The sequence below is a fragment of the Peromyscus eremicus genome, chromosome 6 (genome assembly GCF_949786415.1).
Source record: "Peromyscus eremicus chromosome 6, PerEre_H2_v1, whole genome shotgun sequence".
In the NCBI taxonomy this organism is placed as follows: domain Eukaryota; kingdom Metazoa; phylum Chordata; class Mammalia; order Rodentia; family Cricetidae; genus Peromyscus; species Peromyscus eremicus.
The window spans coordinates 72,321,959-72,331,056 of NC_081421.1; positions in this window are offsets into that span (position 1 = coordinate 72,321,959).

Consider the following 9,098-nt stretch of genomic DNA (forward strand, 5'->3'; position numbering starts at 1 on the left):
AAGTAGGAAGTATGCTGTGCAAAAATTGTTTCATTTACCTGGAGAATAGGGACTGCCCAAGTGTCCCTATGTGTGTTAATGGCATGTCCCAGGTGAGATTGATTTTATGCCCTCCTACACAGGCCATGGGGGACTGTCTTAGTTAGGGTTTTCTACTGCTGTGAAAGGACACCATGACCACAGCAACTCTTATAAAGAAAACGTTTAATTGGGGCTGGCTTACGGTTTTAGAGTTTCAGTCCATTATCATCCTGATGGGGAGAAGGGTAGTGCACAGGCAGACAGGGTGATGGAGCTGAGAGTGCTACATCTTGCAGGCATCAGGAAGTCAACTGAGATATTTGGTGGTATCTGAACATAGGAATCTTCAAAGCCCCCCACAGACACACTTCCTCCAACAAGACCACAATTCCTAATAGTGCCACTCCCTTTGGGGGCCATTTTCTTTCAAACCACCACATTCCACTCCCTGGCCCCAAAGGCTTGTAACAATACCATAATGCAAAATTCATTTAGTACAACTTCAAAAGTCCCTATAATCTTTCACAGTGTCAACAATGTTTAAAAGTCCAAAGTTCAAAGTCTCTTCTGAGACACATGGCAATCTCTTAACTGTAATCACCTTTAAAATCAAAATAAAATAAAAAAAAACAGATCACATACTTCCGATATATAATGGCACTCAATATACATTACCATTCCAAATGCAGAGAAGGGAGCATAGTAAGGAAGCTCATAGCAAGACCGAAAACGAGCTAGGCCAACTCCAAACTCCGCATCTTCATGTCTGATGCTGAAATGCTCTTCAACTATTGAACTTCATTTAGCTTTGTTGACTGCAACACAATTTTCTCTTACACTAGTTCTACTTCCTGCTATCAGCTTCACTCAGCAGGTATCCCACAACTCTGGCACCTTTAACAACTTGGGTTCTCAAAGGCAATCCAGGCTTCAACTTCACAGCTTCATGTAATGGCCTCTTTACTAGGCCTCCATTCAGGGACACCCTTGACATATGCCTGGCCTTGGTGGCTTTTTTTAGGCATGGAAACAAATTTCATGCCCTGTTTCTTCTATTCTTAACTCTAAAGCCAGAACCATGTGACCAAAGCTGCCAAGTTCTGCTGCTTACTGGGGTTGGAACATGGTCCACTTGTTCAATTACATCTTCACCAGCTTTTTATCTTTCACTGCCTAGGATTTGCTATCTTGAAAATTATTCTGTAGACCAGGCTGGCATCAGACTCAAAGATCTGCCAGCCTCTTACTTCCCAGTGCTGGAATTAAAACTGTGCTCCACTACACCAGGCTCTAAGCTTTTTTTTTTTAGTTTCTTTCTACAAGTTGGAAATTTAGCTGGCAGGGATCTTGCCCTGAGGTTACCACTCCCTTTATTCCATTTCTCAATTTCTCCTAGATCCCAGAATTTAGCTCTACTCCACTTCCTAGTTTCCTTTTCTCCTCAAAATATTTATTTTGTAATTTACCTTGCTCAGCTTACTCTTTTTCATTATAAATCTTCATTAGAGTTATCACTAATATCCACACGACAGAGTCTAAACTATGCTGTTTTGAGATTTCTTCTGCCAATGGAATTAATCTACAACTCTTCACTTTAGCCTCAGGCAGACTCTTAGGGCAAGGGCAAAAAGAAGCCACTTTCTTCACTAAAATATCACAAGAATGATCTCTAAGCAATATACTAAAATTCTCCTCTGAAACCTCTTGAGGTAGCCCCCAACAGCTCATCAAATCAAAGTAAGCACCGCTGTCGTCCATCCTGCTACTAGTATGGCCCATTAAGCAGCACTTAAAACATTCCACTGTTTTCCTAACCCCAAGATTCAAAGTCCGTATTACTCCAAACAAAATCATGGTCAGGACTATTACAGCAATCACTCAGTCCCTGGTACCAACTTCTGTCTTAGTTGGGGTTTACTATTGCTGTGAAGAAACACCATGACCATGGCAACTCTTATAAAGAAAACATTTAATTGAGGCTGTATTACAGTTTCAGATGTTCGGTCCACTATCATTATGATGGAGAGCATGGCAGCATGAAGGTAGACCTGTTGCTGGAGCTGAGAATGCTACATCTTGCAGACATCAGGAAGTTGACTGTGACATTGAGCATAGGAAACCTCAGAGCCTGCCCTGAAAAAGTGACACACTTTCTCCAACAAGGCCACACCTCCTAAAGTGTCACTCCCTTTGGGGAATCCATTTTCTTTCAAACCATCAGAGACTGACTCATGATGACCAGGACATTGGCCATCACATGATAAATATTCTGGTAAGGGGCACTCCATGGAACTTCACTGATGTAAAACCCAAGCGAGGGATGAGGAAGCCTTTGGATTTTGCTATCTAAATTCCTGTATGGATCATAATGTACTGATAATAGTGAGATTAACTAAGAGAATAAGGAGAGATAGAAGGAAAGTTACAGGACTCATTCCAACAAGTTAGAAAAAAAATGTAAGGATATTAAAAAGTAAAGTAGGTAAAGAACAGGCCAAGGCAAGGGAAGTAAGAAAAGTTAGAAGTAAAAGTGTTTCTCAAGCCATTCTTTTTAAAATCATCTAATTATGTATTTAGGTATAATACATGCCTGTGTGTGGGAATGTGAGCATGTGAGTGCAGGTGCAGGCAGAGATCAGAGGTGGATTATGGGTCCCCAGGAACTGGAGTTACAGGGATTGTGAACCACCTGATGTGCATGCTGGGAATCAAACTTGAGTTGTCTTCTTTTTTTTCGGGGGGATCCTCTTGTAGAGAAGCAAATGCTCCTATCCACTGTACCATTTCTACCATTGTTAGTCAGAAAGGAACAATACTGGGTCCTTGAAAATACCACCAACTACCAGTGGCAGGAGGAAGCACCAACTGAAAAATGTCTTTCTGACCAGAGTTAAGAACATTTATGTAAACTACAGGTAAGAAACATGCTCTAAGCTGTCCTGGCTACAGATTAGAGGGAAAGAACAATGCAGAACAGACAACATCTGGTGATACACTACCCTTTGAGGAACCGTAACCAAACCTATTGATAAAGTCTCAAGGAAGCTTTAGTTGGAAAAGGGGATAATCTAGGCTTAGTACTTGTTACTTTGGGGTGGGTTTGTGTTGAAAAAAGAATAAGATATTTGTGAACTTTCCTTCTGGGCTTCGATGTTTCAACATATACTCAGGTAAAAGTGCATTTTCCAGTGTTTGGCCTTCAACTCTCAGCTCTCTTTATCTCATTCTCTTCTATCTTCTGACCTTTTTCTAAATGTATACAATACTATCATTTTAGTCTCTTGTCAAGAACATTGCTGTGGATGGAAATAAGTCCTAGAAGGAGAAACACAGTCCTCTTCTCAGCAGGGTGGGGTTCTTAGATGATCACTAAGACAAGGAATGAATGCACTGGGTATAGATGGGCTAATGCTTCGTTATTAAGGGGTGGAAAAAAGGACTCCTATCTATCTATCTATCTATCTATCTATCTATCTATCTATCTATCTCTGCTGGTTATTCAAAATGGAAAGTCTCTAAACAAACAAACTGCATTTATTCCAGTTGAGAGAAACTCTAGAGTCAAAATACCATGATTTTAGTGAAAGATCTGATATATGAGATAGCCTGGGGCAATAGTCAGGCTGAAGAATCAAAATACAGATTGAAGGGTGTCCAATGTCCCTTGCTTGTAATCCTTATACAAAAATGAGGCCAGCCTGGGTAACAGTCAAGGTTTGTGCACAACACACACACACACACACACACACACACACACACACACACACACCTGTTGAAAGTCCCAAGTCATTTGGCTTAAATGCCAGCAGAAGCACAATGTTTTATACACAAGGCTCTAAAGGAGGAAAGACATTCCTGGCATTGGTACATATAAAAATAAAAGAGTTAAAAAGGGACTCAGACCAGGGAAGCAGGTAGGCTAATTGCAGATCCTCCAAACTTCTTTATGAATTCACTGCTTTATCCCAGGCCCCAACTCCTGCAGGCACTCCCCTGGAACTTGCAGGTCATTCCATAGCCAGGCAAGCAGGCCAGCTGAAGATCTTACCACTCCTTCCTTCCTCCAAATACAAGCCCTAAGTCTCACCCTCATCTCTATAGCAGACAACATGCTGCAGCCTGCCTCATTCTCTGTCCCCATTCTTAGGGGACTAAGCAGATCCTAGTGGACCACCCTCCTTTTTCCCTCCTGTGAACCCCTTCATCCTCCCTTCTTGTTCCTCCCCAGTCCTAAGTATCAGCTCCCAATAACTAGAAACACATGGTACCCAGAACTCTCAGTGGCCACTCCTAGCAGGTTCCCAGAAGCATCCCCTTCCAGGAAACATCCAGTTGCTACACTCTCCTAAGAGTCAGAGAGAGCAACAGAAATCAAGGAATGGAATATTCACCAAACAAAGACGAGAATATATATCAGCAACTTGAATTACAATCATCCCTAAACTAGATGCCCAGATGCCAGTGTAAGAACTCAATGAGTAACAGCCAGGATAATATGTCTCCACTAGAGCCCAGCAACCCTGCCACAACAGGCTCTGAGAACTGCAATATAGCTGAAGCACAAGACAAGGATGTTAAAACAGCCTTTATGATACAGGTGCTTAAAGAGGAAATGAATACACCCTTAAAAGAAATCTAAGAAAACATAATCAACAGTGGAAGGAGATGAATAAAAACAGTTCAAATCCCGAAAGTGATAATAGAATCAATAAAGAAAACCCAAACTGAGGGAAATCTGGAAATAAGAAATCTAGGAATTTGAAGAGGAAGCTCAGGGACAGCCCCACCAACAGATTACAGGGTTAGAAGAGAGAATCTCAGGCTTTGAAGACAAGATAGATACCTTGGTCAAACAAAATGTTAAATCTAAAAATCTCTAGGTACAATACACCCAGGAAATTTGTGACACTATGAAAGGACCAAAACACATGAGTAATAGGACTAGAGGAAGAACAAGGAATCCATGTCAAAGGTCAAAAATATTTTCAACAAAGTTATGGGAAAAAAATATTCCCCAACCTATAGAAGGAGATACCTATCAAGGTAAAACATACAGAACATACGGAACACCAAATAGATTGAACCAGAAAAGAAATTCCTTATGGCACATAGTAATCAAAATACTAAATGTAAAGAAAAATAAAAAAATGTTAAAAGAATATGTAAGAATTACACTTGACTTATCAATGGAGACTCTAAAAGCCAAAATGGCCTGTCGAGACACCTATACTACAAATCTTCCCCACAATAGATAGGGATGATAAAACCAAATTTAAGCAATATCTACCCACAAACACAGTTCTACAGAAGGTGTTAGAAGGAAAACTTCAATCTAAAGATGTTAACCACACCCAAGAAAACACAAGGAATAAATACTACCTGTCAAGTAAATCAAAAGAGAGGGGGAGGAAAACACACCACAGGAGCAAAATAACAAGAATCAACAAACACTGTTCATTGATATTTCCCAACATCATCATTGGTCTCAGTTCCCCAATAAAAAGACACAAACTAACAGAATGGATGTGACAACAGGATTCATCATTCCACTGCATCCAAGAAAAACACCTTAATGTCAAGGATAGATATCACCTCAGGATAAAAAAGATGGAAAAAAATATTCCAAACAAATGGATCTAAGAGCTAAGACAGTGTTGCCATTTTAATAGCTGACAAAATAAACTTCAAACCACAACAGAAGAGATGGATAAGGCCACTACATACTCATCACAGGAAAATTTTTTTAAAAAAAGGATATTACAATTCTTAAAATCTATGTCCCAAACACAAGGGCACCCAAGTTCATAAAACAAACACTACTACAGCTTATATCACATACTGACCCTCACACAGTGATAGTGGGAGACTTTAATACCCCATCCTCAACAATAAACAGATCATCCAGAAAAAGCTAAATAGAGAAATGCTTGAGCTAAGTGATGTTATAAATCAAATGAACCTAACAGATATTTACAGAACATTTCACCCAAATACAAAAAAATATACCTTCTTCTCATCATTGCATGGGACTTATACCAAAACTGACCACATAGCTGGATGAAAAAAAAACAAAAACAAAAACAAAACAACAACAACAAAAAACAAGTCTCAACAGATATTAGAAAGTTGAAGTAACGCCTGCATCCTATCTGACCTCCACATATTAAAACTTAATATCAACAGCAACAGAAAGCCTACAAATTCATGGAGACTGAACAACTTTCTACTGAATGAAAAATAGGTTAAGAGAGAAATTAAAATATTTTTAGAATTGAATGAAATAAAAATACAAGATAGCCAAACTTATGGGACACAATGAAGCTATTCCAAGAGGCAAGTTCATAGCATTAAGTGCTTATATTAAAAAAAAGATCTCATACTAGTAAATTAATAGCACACTTAAACCTCTAGAAAAAAGAAATACAAGGCAATAAATAAATTCAGGACTGCAATAAATAAATTCAGGACTGAAATAAATAAAATAGAAACAATAACAACAAATATTCGAAGAATCAATGAAATGAAGAGTTGGTTCTTTGTGAAAATCAATAAGATTAACAAACTCTTAAGAGCCAGGCAGATCTCTGTGAGTTCGAGGCCAGCCTGGACTACCAAGTGAGTCCCAGGAAAGGCGCAAAGCTACACAGAGAAACCCTGTCTCGAAAAACCAAAAAAAAAAAAACAAAAAAAACCCTCTTAACCAAATTTACTTGAGAGAGAAGATCTAAATTTTCAAAATTATAGATGAAAAAGGGACATAAAATAGGCACCAAGGAAATCCAAACAATCATAAAAACATACTATAAATCAACTGACAAATAGGAACATCTAAAAGAAATGGATAGTTTTCTTTTTTTAAAGAAATGCATACTCTTTATTTTTTTATTTTTTTCATTTTTCTCTATTAAGAAATTTTCTACTCACTCCACATGCTATCCACAGACCCACCCTCCTCCCTCCTCCCACTCCCAGCCCTCTTTCCCAAGCCACCCCACATCCCCACATCCCCCATATCGAGGATTCCATGGGGAGTCAGCAAAGCCCAGCTCACTGAGCCTAGGCAGGTCCAAGCCCCTTCCCACTGCACCAAGGCTATGCAAGGTGTCACATCACAGGCACCGGATTCCAGAAGCCTGCCCATAGACCAGAGACAGATCCCGATCTCCCTGCCTGGGTTCCCCCCAAACAGTTTGAGCCAAACAACCGTCTTCCATATCCAGAGGGCCTAGTCCAGTCCTATGGGGGCTCCACAGCCACCAGTCCACAGTTCATGGGCTTCCACTAGTGTGGCCAGTCATCTCTGCACATCATCCCAACATGATCTCGACGTCCCTCGCCTGCAGTATCTCTCCTCTCTCTCATCAATTGGATTCCAGTAGCTCAGCCTAGTGCCTGGCTGTAGATCTCTGTATCTGACTCCATCTGTCACTGGATAAAGGCTCTATGATGACAGTCAGGTTATTTGCTAGGCTGGTCACCAGAGTAGACCAGTCCAGGCACCCTCTGGACCACTGCCAGCAGACCAAGGTAGGGTCAACCTTGTGGATTCTTGAGAGCCTCCCAGCACCCTGCCTCTTCCAATTCCCATGATGTCATCATCTATCATGGTATCTTCCTCCCTGACCTCCTACTCTGTCCCTGTTCCAGCTTGACCCTCCCATTTCCTTATGTTCTCATCCCCCAATCCTCACCCTCTGCCATCCCCCCACCCCAGTCCACTCATGTAGATCTCATCCACTTCTCCTTCACAGGATCATCCATGTATCCCTCCTAGGTTCTTTTCCTGTTAGCTAGCCTCTCTGGAGTTGTGGGTTGCAGTCTGGCTATCCCTTCCCTCCATTTAGTATCCACTTATGAGTGAGTACATACTATGTTTGTCCTTCTGAGTCTGGGTTACCTCACTCAGGATGATATTTTCTAGTTCCATCCATTTGCCTGCAAATTTCATCATGTCATTGTTTTTCTCTGCTGAGTAGTACTCCATTGTGTGTATGTACCACATTTTCTTTATCCATTCTTCAGTTGAGGGGCATCTAGGTTGTCTCCAGGTTTTGGCTATTATGAATAATGCTGATATGAACATAGTTGAGCATGTGTTCTTGTGGTAAGATTGAGCACATCACCCTTTACAATAGCCACAACTAATATAAAATACCTGGGGTAAACTCTAACTAAGCAAGTGAAAGACATGTATGATAAGAACTTTAAGTCTCTGAAGAAAGAAATTGAAAAAGATATCAGAAAATGGAAAGATTTCCCATGCTCATGGATAGGTAGAACCAACATAGTAAAAATGGCAATCTTACCCAAAACAATCTACAGATTCAATGCAATCCCCATCAAAATTGCAACACAATTCTTCACAGACTTGGAAAGAACAATACTTAACTTTATATGGAAAAACAAAAAACCTTGGATAGCTAAAAGAATCCTGTATAGTAAAGCAACCTCTGAAGGCATCATGATCCCTGACCTCAAGCTCTACTATAGAGCTATAGTAATAAAAACAGCTTGGTACTGGCATAAAAACCAACATGTGGACCAATGGAATCGAATTGAAGACCCTGACATTAATCCACACACCTATGAACATATGATTTTTGACAAAGAAGCCAAAACTGTACCATGGAAAAAAGAAAGCATCTTCAACAAATGGTGCTGGCATAACTGGATGTCAACATGCAGAAGATTGCAAATAGATTCATATCTGTTGCCATGTACAAAACTCAAGTCCAAGTGGATCAAAGACCTCAACATAAATCCAGTTACACTGAACTGGATAGAAGAGAAAGTAGGAAGTAGTCTGGGACGAACTGGTACAGGAGACCACTTCCTAAATATAGTATCAGTAGCACAGACACTGAGAGCGACAATTGATAAATGGGACCTCCTGAAACTGAGAAGCTTTTATAGAGCAAAGAACACAGTCAATAAGACCAAACAACAGCCTAGAGAATGGGAAAAGATCTTCACCAACCCCACATCTGACAGAGGGCTAATCTCCAAAATATATAAAGAACTCAAAAAGCTAGACATCAAAATACTGAAGAATCCAATTAAAAAATGGGCTATAGAGC